The following is an 11,574-nucleotide window of genomic DNA, read 5'->3' as shown; positions in this document are numbered from 1 at the left end:
AAATATCAAAAATGGGTGACTTTGGGACAAGGCAAAGAGCGGTTAATTTGCCTTTGGAATTAAATTATTCCTCTGTTATAGATGAACTTAGCACGGCAAAATGTGGGAAAATGTATTTAAATGATCATTGAGCTAATAAATCCAATAAATCATTTTGCTCTTACTGAGATGTCTTAGTTCTTTTGTTTGAACCTATAAACATTGTTTTACTACCGTCTGCAGTAAGATCTGGTCCGCCACTTTGCTTATACGGCCCTTGTCCTCATCGGGTGGGCTCCAGCCCCACCGACCTATTTTGATCTCAGAGTCTTTGCATTTGCCAGTCCCTCTGCTTGAACACCTGGCCCAGATCTCCACGCAGTCTCCCCATCTTCATCCTCACTGAAGGAGGTCCGTACCCCCTGTATCCTCAGTCCCACCTTCTCCCACTAACAGTCTTTCTCTCCCCTACAATCTTATTTTATATCTTCCATAGCCCTTCCTGATGTATGAAATAATGATGTGTATGTGTGTGTGTGTGTATCTTTATTGCCCCAGATCAAAGCCCACTTCCCACACTGTCTCTCTCTCTCTGCATTGTGAGGCCACAGTGAAAAGGTGACCGTCTCCAAGACAGGGTTCTCACCAGGAACCAAATCTGCCGGCACCTTGATCTTGAACTTCCCAGCCTCCTGAATTTGTGAGAAATAAATGTCTGTTGTTTAAGCCACCCAGTTCATGGTATTTTGCTATAGCAGTTCAAGCTGATCTAAGACAGAGCTATTTTGAGGATTTGATGAATTAATAGATGTAAGGCAATTAGAACAATGCCTAAAACAATAAGTTCTGAATGCATTTTTAAAACTTTTTATTATGGAATATTTCAAATATAAATAAAAGTAGAGAGAATAGTATAATAAATCCTTATTAAACCATCACTGAGCTTCTATAATTATCAATTCACCGCCAATCTTGTTTCATCTATATTTCCATCCTTTTCTCCCGCCCCTAACTTATTTAGAAACAAACTCTAGACTTTATATCATTTCAACTGTAAATATTTCAGTATTATCTCTAAAAGACAGGGACTCTTTATTTTAAGCATAACCACAATATCATGATCACACCGAAAAATAATGAACATAATACCATTGTCACACCTTAAAAATCAAGTTTGTCTTGGCTTTGGCCACCACTATATCCCCAGACCTAAAATAAGGTCTAGTATACAATAGGTGTTCAAGAAATAGGTGTCGAGTACAGGAAGGACTTACCTCTTTGCTTCAAGGGTCTCAAATATGACAACCTTCCAGTGTCTCAATATCTCTGAAGCTTTCTCTATTTAGTTATACTTGTCCACTCTGTACACATTTTCATGTTAACTACTCTTGGTCTGACTATTACTATTCGATACCTCTTCTAGTCCTGGCGGAAGAGAGATAGGACACATTAGGGAAGGAAAAGAACAGCAACAACATTCAACAAATATCTCCTTTCTCCAAGTGAATGTTTGACTCCATGTAAGTTGCTGAGATCCAGTGGTGACTAAGACACCACTGAATAAAATAATTTCAAAGTTCATGTAGAAGAATGAAGACACAGCAATAACCAGATCGTATGGAAGAGAAGAATATTGGGGAAGAACTTGGCTTATTAGAGGTCAGAACATACTAAGGCCTCTATAATCAAATCCAAATGCTGCTGGCAAGGAAGCAATACACAGATCAGTGGAACAGAACGGCGCGATCAGAACTAGATCAACATAGCCGTGAGAATCCAATATGTGGCAGAGATGGCATTTCAGTGCAGTTGCAAAAGGAGTAATGGTTTACTTAATGAAACTTACACAACAGCTGGCTTTTATAAGAAAGTTGAAAGCTGATTTTACATTATATACATAAATAAACCCCCGAGGGATTAAAGAGTTAAAAGCCAAATAATAATAAATATCTTGAAAGAAAATGCAAAGATGACAAGAGCAGTCTCGAACATTAAAAAATCAAGAAAATCATATTTAAAAAGAAAGACATTTTACTCCACAAAATTACTTTCATGGCAACAGACATCATTCACAGAGTCAACATAAAAACAAAAAATTTGATTATGAAATTTTTTGCAACACAGATGTCAAAGAAAAGGCTAATATCTATCATATGCAAAGAGCTCTTACAAACTAATAAGAATTGAATGAAGAGGACTGGAGTCAAGCAAAGGATAAGACTAGGCGGGACATGGTACAAATCCGAATGGCCAAAGGATACAAGGAAAGTGCACAAGCTCACTAGCTGTAGAGGAACTTGAAATTAAAGTAACTATGAGATTTAATTTTATCCCCATCAAACTGGCAAAAACTAGAAATAATACTAACACCTATTGCTGGAGTAGATGTGGGGAAATAGTAGACTCAAGAATTTTTGGAGAAAATGTAACTCGTTACAGCATTTTTGGAAAGCCAACTGGCAATACTGACTGAAATTTGAAAATACACATACCCTTCAACTGAGCAATCCCGCTCCTGGGGATCTAATCCATCGAAATAAAAACGTCATTGGAAAGGATGTACGTACAAGGATGTTTACTGCAGCACTGTTATAGTGGAAGGGGGAGTAGGACCAAGAAATAAAGTGAATGCCTGTCAGTAGAAGGCTGGATGAAGAAATGACAATAATTATTCACTATGAAATATTATGCTGCCATTAAGAGAATGAATTAGAGCTGTTGCAGCTGACTCAGAGAGAATCCCATGAGTGTTGCTGTTTGAAGGATAAAGCAAAATGAAGAAAGGGTGCCTCATAGATTTCCACTTTACAAAACAATGACCAACCCCATCCTGTGAATGTGCATATGGGTAGATGCAGGTGTGTGTTTACATGCGAATGTTATCTGCATGTATATTTTATTTACAATTGTACGAACGTGTAGAAATACACAGGTAGTTAACATGGGGATGAAGGAGATGGGAGAGTGATCTATGCAGGGAGGAGGGAGACAAGCAAAAGAGAAAAAAAGAAGGTCTGGAGACTTCCCTGGCAGTCCAGTGGTTAAGACTTCACCTTCCAATGCAGGGGGTGCAGGTTCGATCCTGGTCGGGAGCTAAGATCCCACGTGCCTTGTGGCCAAAAACCCAAAACATAAAACAGAAGCAATATTGTAACAAATTCAATAAAGATTTTTAAAATGGTCCACATCAAAAAAAAAGAAGGTCTGAAAGAGAACTGGTATGTAGTGCTTTATCCCAGGTATGCCCTTTTGCAGATTATCTCCAGGTAGATCTACGTAGAAACACAGAGGAAAACATGGGAGAATGGAGAGCACAAGAGAGCATGGCTTGTCCAGAGAAAGAAAAAGAGTGTGGCTGGAACAGTGTGTATATGGAGATGGGGAGAGCAGGACAGAGGAGTGGGGAGGGTGAAACAACGGGTGAGATTGGAGGACCCAGGGCCAGGTCTCACAAACCACGTGTAGATTCCGGTACAGGTTCTAAGCAGGGAGATGCTACGCCCTCACACCCTTCCTGAGTATCTATGTACCACACAGTCCTGGGTGCTCGATATAAATTAACTCATACTCTACTGAGGGCATCAGTATTAGTTTTCCCATTTCTCAGATGAAGAAACTGAGGCTTCGGGGGCGAAGCACCTTCCCCAGGGTCTCTGGGACTCTAACCCGGTCTTCTCACTCCAGACTCCACATTCTTTCCACTAATCATTCAGTTTGGCTTCCACAGCTAAATAAAATCCCCTTAGTGGAGGGGGCGGGCCTAGGTGTGAACCCCCAAGCCCGCTGTGGGAACAGAAGGAAGACAAGAGCTCAGTAGATATCTATTTGTCACTGAGTCTCAAGCAGAAGGGAGAAGGCAGCTGACCCACAGAAACTCTCCCCACTCTGGGGCCCTGATTACCTGCTGGCTGAGGCTGTACAGGCAGGCAGAGCTGTGTGCAAACTGTGAACCTGCCGTTTGCTGGCTGTTTGGCTTGGCACGTTCAACCTCCCTGAGCCTCAGTTTCCCCAAGGTTTCTGCAGCATTAAAGAAGAAAGGGCCCTGGCACATGATAGGCAATCTGCAAATATGGGACTCTAGAGCATGAGAGCCTCAGGGCTGGAATCGACTTTGTCCCCTATGAGCTGTGTAGCCTGGGGCAGAGTGCTTAACCTCTCTGTGCCTTGGGTTCTCCATCTGTGAAATGAGAGCCATGACAGAACTTCCCTCGAGGGCTGGCTGGGAGGATTACCTGAGTTCAGACGATGTGAAAGTTACCTGCAAATGTCACGGGGAGTGGGTGGTCAACAGGGGTCCCCTCATTAAAGAAAATATTATGACTCTTTCTCCTCTTTCCTCTCCTTCCGCTCACCCCAGCCCATCTATCAATGAACATGTATCGAGGACCTGTTCTGTGCCAGACTCTGGGCAAGATGCAAAGGACACGACGAGGAGCACGAGCGATAAGGACCCAGCCTCTCAGAACTCAGGGCTTATCAGGAAAGACACGAAACAACATTTGAGGCACAGGAGGGCGAGGCCCAGGGAAGGAGGCTGAGGGAGCCCAGTTAGGGCACCAAGCCTGGCTGGGTCTGGGGGCAGGGCTCCACGCAGGCCTTCGGAAGCCCCACATCCACCTGTGAGACGGTGAATTCCAAGCAGGCCCTTGGGGCGGGCTGACCGGCTGGTGCCCAGTGAGTTACTAGGCTTGGATCATAGCCCACAAAAGTGCAAGAGACTCCAGCTGCCCCTGAGGGGGTATTCAGGCACCCACGGGTTGTTGAAGAGGAACCTATTTTAGGGGGAGAGGAGCTTGGCACCCTGCAGAACCCATCAGGGGTCAGTAGACAGGGTCATCGTCCACCCTCATCAGGCCTGGCCAAAGCAGGCCACTGTGCTGGGCCTCATCCTGCAGGTGCTCAGAACCCGGCTACCCTCCCCACCCACCACGGAGCCCCTTCAGCTCTTTTGACCACTTCCATAAGGAGCCGGGTCAGCCACATTTATGGAATTGGTGGTGTACTTAGCAGAACATATTAACAAATCACTTGTAATGAAAACTTAGGAGAGGAGAGACTCCTCCACCCAACTCAGTCCTCATGACTTCGACAGCCCCGTGAAGCCACCATGATGCCCATTTTACAGATGAGCAAATGGAGGCACGGAGAGGTCAGTAACCTGTCCCGAGCTCACATAGCTTGGGAGGGAGGTGTGGAGCCAGGACTGCTAGAGCCCCTGGCCCCATGGCCAGCCTGTCGGTTCTTCCCACATTCTGGTCTTTGGGTCGATACCTGCATATGACGCCAACAGCTCCTTCACTTGCATCCCAGGCCTAGAGAAGGAACTCTGCCAGGCTCAGAACACTTTGCTATTGAGCCACCCTCGGGTACGACTAATGCCCCTTTAAGCCTGCAAGGTAGGGAAGCCTGGATCCTGAAAGCCAGGATGGTGAGCTTTGGGACTGCTACTCAGTTGAAGAGGCAAAGGTCACTTCCTCCAGGAAGTCTTCCCTGCCTTCTCTGTCCATGCTGTGCTCCTGTCACACCATGGCCCTCCCTCTATCACTCCACATTCAGTCTTTGGTTCCTGCCAACAGCAGACTTGGTTTTGTTCATCTTTGTATCCACCGCACAGAGCTTGGCACACAGTAGGTACGGTGCCTGGTGCAAGGTCCTCCCTGACCTGCCCCCCCTCCCTTTCCAGCCTGATCTCTGCCAGTTCCTCCGGGCATGTTGGCAAAACAGAATTACCTGTAGCTCCCAGAAGTGCACTGTGATCGCAGTTAAACAATCAATTGTGTAATCAATGACTTGATGTCTGCCTCCCGTGCATGTGCGATCCTGGTGGCACCGGTTTTGTTCACTGATGTGCCTTGACACATAATAGGTGCTCAACAAATTTTTGCTGAGTGAATGTTCCCATCCGCTATCTTTGCATCTACTGTTCCCTCTGCCTAGAAAACCCTTCGTGGTCTTCTCTGCTCCTTGTCTCCTGCTTCTCCTTTAAGACCCAGCTCAGCTCTCACCACCTCCTGGAAGCCCTTGCTGAATACCCGGAGGGCATTCCCTGCCCTCTCTCCGCTTGCAGGCCTCTCTCCACTCTGCTGATTTCTTCTGAGCAACATCTTTTTCATTTTGCAGTTTATTCAAAGCACATGACACTCAGTAGGAACTCAACATGTCGCTAATATTTATTTAGGGCTTACTGTGGAGGAGGCACTGCAAATGCTTTTCATCTCATCTCATTATCAGAACAGCATCTCGAGGCAAGCGTGCTTCCCCATTTTCCAGACAGGCCGGCCGAGAATTGGGAATGTTTGGTCACTTGCCCGAAGCCACACTGCTAGGAGGCAGCAGAACTGGCACCTGATCCCCTGTGGCCCAACCCTGCCACCTCAGCAATGCCTCCTTCTGCATCTGCCTGAAATCCACATGGAGAGGAGTGCCCTCCCTTTTCTTTCCTACTGGTCACCTCCCCAGGTTCCACATCACCCAGAAACCTCTGAAACGCCCCCTATTCTTCTCAGAAACCTCTAGCTTCTTCTTCTGAAGATACTGTCAACAACCCTGTGCAGAGTTCCAGGCCAACTCTCCCGGGACGTCCCAATCAGACGGTGCCCATTTCCTTCCTCCTCTTGCCTGCTTGAGCTTCCATGCTACTCCCTACTGACCCAGGGATTTTTACTGTGCAGTCCACACATATTCGGTGAGCACCTACTATGTGCCAGACCCCGTGTGAGAGGCAGGGAATATAATAGCAACACAACCAAGCCCCTTCCCTTACACTATAAATAAGAAAATAAATACATATGTGAGGTGAGAGGTGCTGCAAAGGGTTAAGGAGAGAAATTATACAGGTAAGGAATGAGGATGATGGAAGAGGGGCGGGTGGGCTTTTATATCAGGTGGTCAGTTGAGCAGACTGCTGCGGGAATAAAGGACTGAACCAGCTGCCAGGAGATGAGCATCCCAGGCAGAGGAAGTGTTATGCAAAGGCACTGGGGTAGGCGTGGGAGCCATGGGATCCAGCATAGGAGGCTGACTGCAGGAGACACAGGTAAGAAGGGAGAGCATGGAAGAGGAGAGGCTAAGAGGTGGCTGAGCCTGGTCAAGTAGGACATTCAAGACCCATTCTCTGCCCCCTCCCAAACTTACTCACCCAAGTGCACTAACTTCCTCTCACTTTCGCCATCCCCCGTTGGATTCCTTCTCCCCTAAAAGTCACTGGAAATCACCTTTTCTCCCTGCCCTTTAACAGTCTGTTTCTTGCTTCTCCTCTGCTTCTTCGTGTGACCGCTGCATTTTACCCTATTGCTTTATTATCAATTTTCTATCATAATTTTCTTTGCTGTAGCTCAGGTCCTGGTGAAATCCCACACCAACCCCAGAGGTGGGAGGTGGTGGGGGGGAGAAGCATCGGACTGATTCAGAGCTCAGACCGGGGGTAGAAGTCCCAGTGGGAAGCTACCTCTCTGTGGGAATTCTTGTCACGGGCACCTCTACGCATGGATTTTCAGCTTCCGGTTCTCACCAGGCTCAGCACTAACCAGGCAGCCGTGCTCCACTCTCCCAGACCCTCCAGCAGCAGACACCGGGGGCTCCCTGAGGCTTCCTCGGCTGCTCTCAGCTCTGCAAGGAGTAAAACCTGCCTGCTGTCTCCTAGCATCTCCTTTCCTCCCCATCCCAGAGCCTGACACCCCCATCAGGGCATCTCTGCAGCAGACGCCCCAGCGTGGGGCTGAACGGCGAGGCGGGCTGGAAGCTTCTGGTGATCCACAGCGGGCTGGATGTGCGGACGGGAGAGCAGGGCAGGCCCAGGAGGAGCGGCGTGGGGAAACCAGGCCAGTGCTGGCCTCCCAGGTCCGACTCCGGTACTGCCTTATCTCTTGTCTGCTCCCGGTCCTCCCATAACATCTTGGGGCACCTTCACCTTTCCCAGCCACACCCCACCTGCCAAGCTCCAGGGGCTTTTACACACCTGCTCCTACTCTTTTCCAGATGCTTATATCTTGTTTAATCCCCATAACCCCAACCTTATTCATTCATTCAAAAACCATTCACTGAACACCTACAATATTCCAAGCACTTTCTAGGCATCGGGGATCCTGCAGTGAACGAGTATCATTCGAGTATCACACATGTGCTCTGACATCCCAGGGGAAGTGGGCGGCTGGGGACAGACTTCAGATGATAAATAAGAGAATGTCAAGTTGCAACAAGCACGGTGATGAAAACAAAACAGGTCAATGTCATATAGAGTGACATTTTAAACTGTGTGATCAGCAATGCCTCTCTGGGGGTGATATTTCAGCTAAGACTTGAATGATGTGCTAGGGGCCCAGCCTTCAGGGCGGACGGCATCCAACAGAGGCAGCAGCAAGTGCAAAGGACTTAACTTCAGGTGTGGGAACAATCGAGACATCTACCACCCCATTTACAGATAAGGAAGCTCAGAGGGGATAAATCCCAGCCCACGGTCACACCAAGAGTAAGCAGCAGAGCTGGGATTCAAACCCAGGTCCACCCGACTCCACGGCCTGTTCTCTTCCCACTTCATTGCTCCTGCCAGGCAAGGACGGTGATGCCAATGGATGGCTCGTTACCCCACGCGCAGCAGTTTCTCTGTATTCAGCCCCAGCCTCCCTGTCCATCCCCATCAGTCATTCCAGCCTCCTTGAGATTCCTCATCCTACTTCAGGTCTCTGCATTTGCACGTGCTGTTCCCCTGCTTGCAATGCCCTCCTCTCTTCCTTGACCAGTTGTGAGCTTCTCTCCTGGCCTTTGAGGGTGAGCTTGTCACCCAAGCCTTCTGGGACACTCCAAGACAGAAATAAATGCTTCTTGCCCTGGCCTTTCACAGCACATGTCTTCATTTTGTTCATTTATTCCTCAAATGTGTACTATGGACCCACTATGTGCCAGCCATTAAACAGAAATTCCAAACCCAGAGAGAAGTGCCACAAGAGGAGAAGGGGAGTTGTAGGAGCACACAGAAGGGAATGCCGGACACCCCAGATCTTCCGGGGCCTGGGTCGCCGTGCCTTGGAATTAGCTGTCTGCTTGACGATCTCCCCGATTTGGGTATTTTCATCTCATCTGCCTCCCTAGCACCTTAGCACATTGCCTGGCACAGAGCAGGCATGCATTTGGATTTTTATATCCACAAAGTAGTTTGTTTGTACAGGGTGCCCGCTCTGTGCTAGGCACTGTTCTAAGTGTTGGAAATACGAGAACACAGCAGACCAAAATCCCTGCCTTCGTGAGGCTTCATTCTAGCCAGCATAGAATGGAATTGAATGAATGATTGCCATTCCCGATTAATTCATTCACACGCTGAGAAGACATAGAACGGGAGCAGGGAGTGAAGAGGCAGTGGCATGGAACAAAACTGTGCACGTGAGAATTCTGCACGAGCAGAATTGTCAGTTTCCCCCGCTCCCCGCAGCCCACTCATGCTCCAACCTGCTTCTTCCTCAGAGCGACGTATCTCAGCCATGGACACCAATATTCATCAGTTTTCTCCCCAGTACCCCAAATCCCTCAATTTCTTTCCAGCCCCATGGCCACATACTGGTCTAGCCCCCCATTGTCTCTCGCTTGCATCCCAGCCATAGCTGCCTTACTGTCTCCATGCCTCCAGGTTTGCTTCTTGCACTTCCTATCCCACCAGTCTCCTCCGGGTGGCTTCTTATGCTTCAGCCTCCCTTCCATGGCCTCCAGGCTCTTAGCCTAAAACATTCCCCATCATTATTTTTATTTTTTTATATTTATTTATTATTTATAGGTCTTAGTTGTGGCACGTGGGATCTTTCGTTGTGGCGAGCAGTCTCTTCATTACGACGCTCGGGCTTCTCTCTAGATGTGGCGTGTTTTTTTAGTTTTTGGTTTTTTTTCTCTCTCTCTCTAGTTGTGGCACATGGGCTCTGTAGTTTGTGGCACGTTGGCTCTCTCATTGAGGCACGCAAGCTCAGTAGTTGTGGCACGTGGGCTTAGTTGCCCCGCGGCATGTGGGATCTTAGTTCCCTGACTAGGGATCGAACCCATGTCCCCTGCATTGGAAGATGGATTCTTTACCACTGGACCACCAGGGAAGTCCCCCCCTCATTATCTTTAAATTGCTTAGCATCTTTTCCCTAAAACTGGCCAATCCTCTTTTCCCTCCTGTGCACACTTCTGCACCTCTGCACAGGCTGTTCCCTCAGTCTGGAATGCCATTCCTTTTCTCAGCTCCCCTCCACCGTCCCACCCCCATCTTAGCCTAGCTGCATCTGAGTTAATCTCAGTTTAAATGTCCTGTCCTGCAGGAGGATGTCCCTCACACCCTAGGTTGAGTTTAGTCTCCCTGATCCATGGCCCTACAGCATCCCTCACCTAACATTCTCCTCACTTTAATGTGGCTCTTCCTAACCTGCCTCCTCCTTCTGCTTGTCTTCAGGTCCTTGGAGGAAGGGACCATGTTTGTCCTACTCAACATCCCCAGGAAATCTACTATGTGTACCTGACACATAGTAGGGGCTTGATTTGTTGAACGAATAGATGAACAAATGAATAAACTATGAAACTTGGATCTAGTAGAACTTGAAGCCATGCAAAATGTTCAAATCTCTGCTCTTCCGCCTAACTTGATATATGACCTTGGGACTTGATTTATGACCTCTCTGGCCCTCTGTTTCCTCACCTATAGGCTAAGATAGTAATATGCATTTGCAGGGTTGCTGGAATGGTAAGTGTAAGAACCTGTGTGACAATTTGTATGGAAACACAAAAGACCTCGAATAGCCAAAGCAATCTTGAGAAAGAAAAACGGAGCTGGAAGAATCAGACTCCCAGACTTCAGACTATACTACAAAGCTACAGTAATCAAGACAGTATGGTACTGACATAAAAACAGAAATATAGATCAGTGGAACAGGATAGAAAGCCCAGAGATAAACCCACACACATATGGTCACCTTTTCTTTGATAAAGGAGGGAAGGATATACAGTGGAGAAAAGACAGCCTCTTCAATAAGTGGTGCTGGGAAAACTGGACAGCTACATGTAAAAGTATGAAATTAGAACACTCCCTAACACCACACACAAGAATAAACTCAAAATGGGTTAAAGACCTAAATGTAAGGCCAGACACTATCAAACTCTTAGAGGAAAACATAGGCAGAACACTCTATGACATAAATCACAGCAAGATCCTTTTTGACCCACCTCCTAGAGAAATGGAAATAAAAACAAAAATAAACAAATGGGACTTAATGCAAGTTAAAAGCTTTTGCACAACAAAGGGAAACATAAAAAAGACAACCCTCAGAATGGGAGAAAATATTTGCAAATGAAGCAACTGACAAAGGATTAATCTCCAAAATTTACAAGCAGCTCATGCAGCTCAATAACAAAAAAACAAACAACCCAATCCAAAAATGGGCAGAAGAACTAAATAGACATTTCTCCAAAGAAGATATACAGATTGCCAACAAACACATGAAAGAATGCTCAACATCATTAATCATTAGAGAAATGCAAATCAAAACGACAATGAGATATCATCACACACCGGTCAGAATGGCCATCAACAAAAACTCTAGAAACAATAAATGCTGGAGAGGGTGTGGAGAAAAGGGA

Source organism: Physeter macrocephalus, chromosome 6 (genome assembly GCF_002837175.3).
Source record: "Physeter macrocephalus isolate SW-GA chromosome 6, ASM283717v5, whole genome shotgun sequence".
NCBI classification, from domain to species: Eukaryota; Metazoa; Chordata; class Mammalia; order Artiodactyla; family Physeteridae; genus Physeter; species Physeter macrocephalus.
This window is presented reverse-complemented; position numbering follows the sequence as displayed.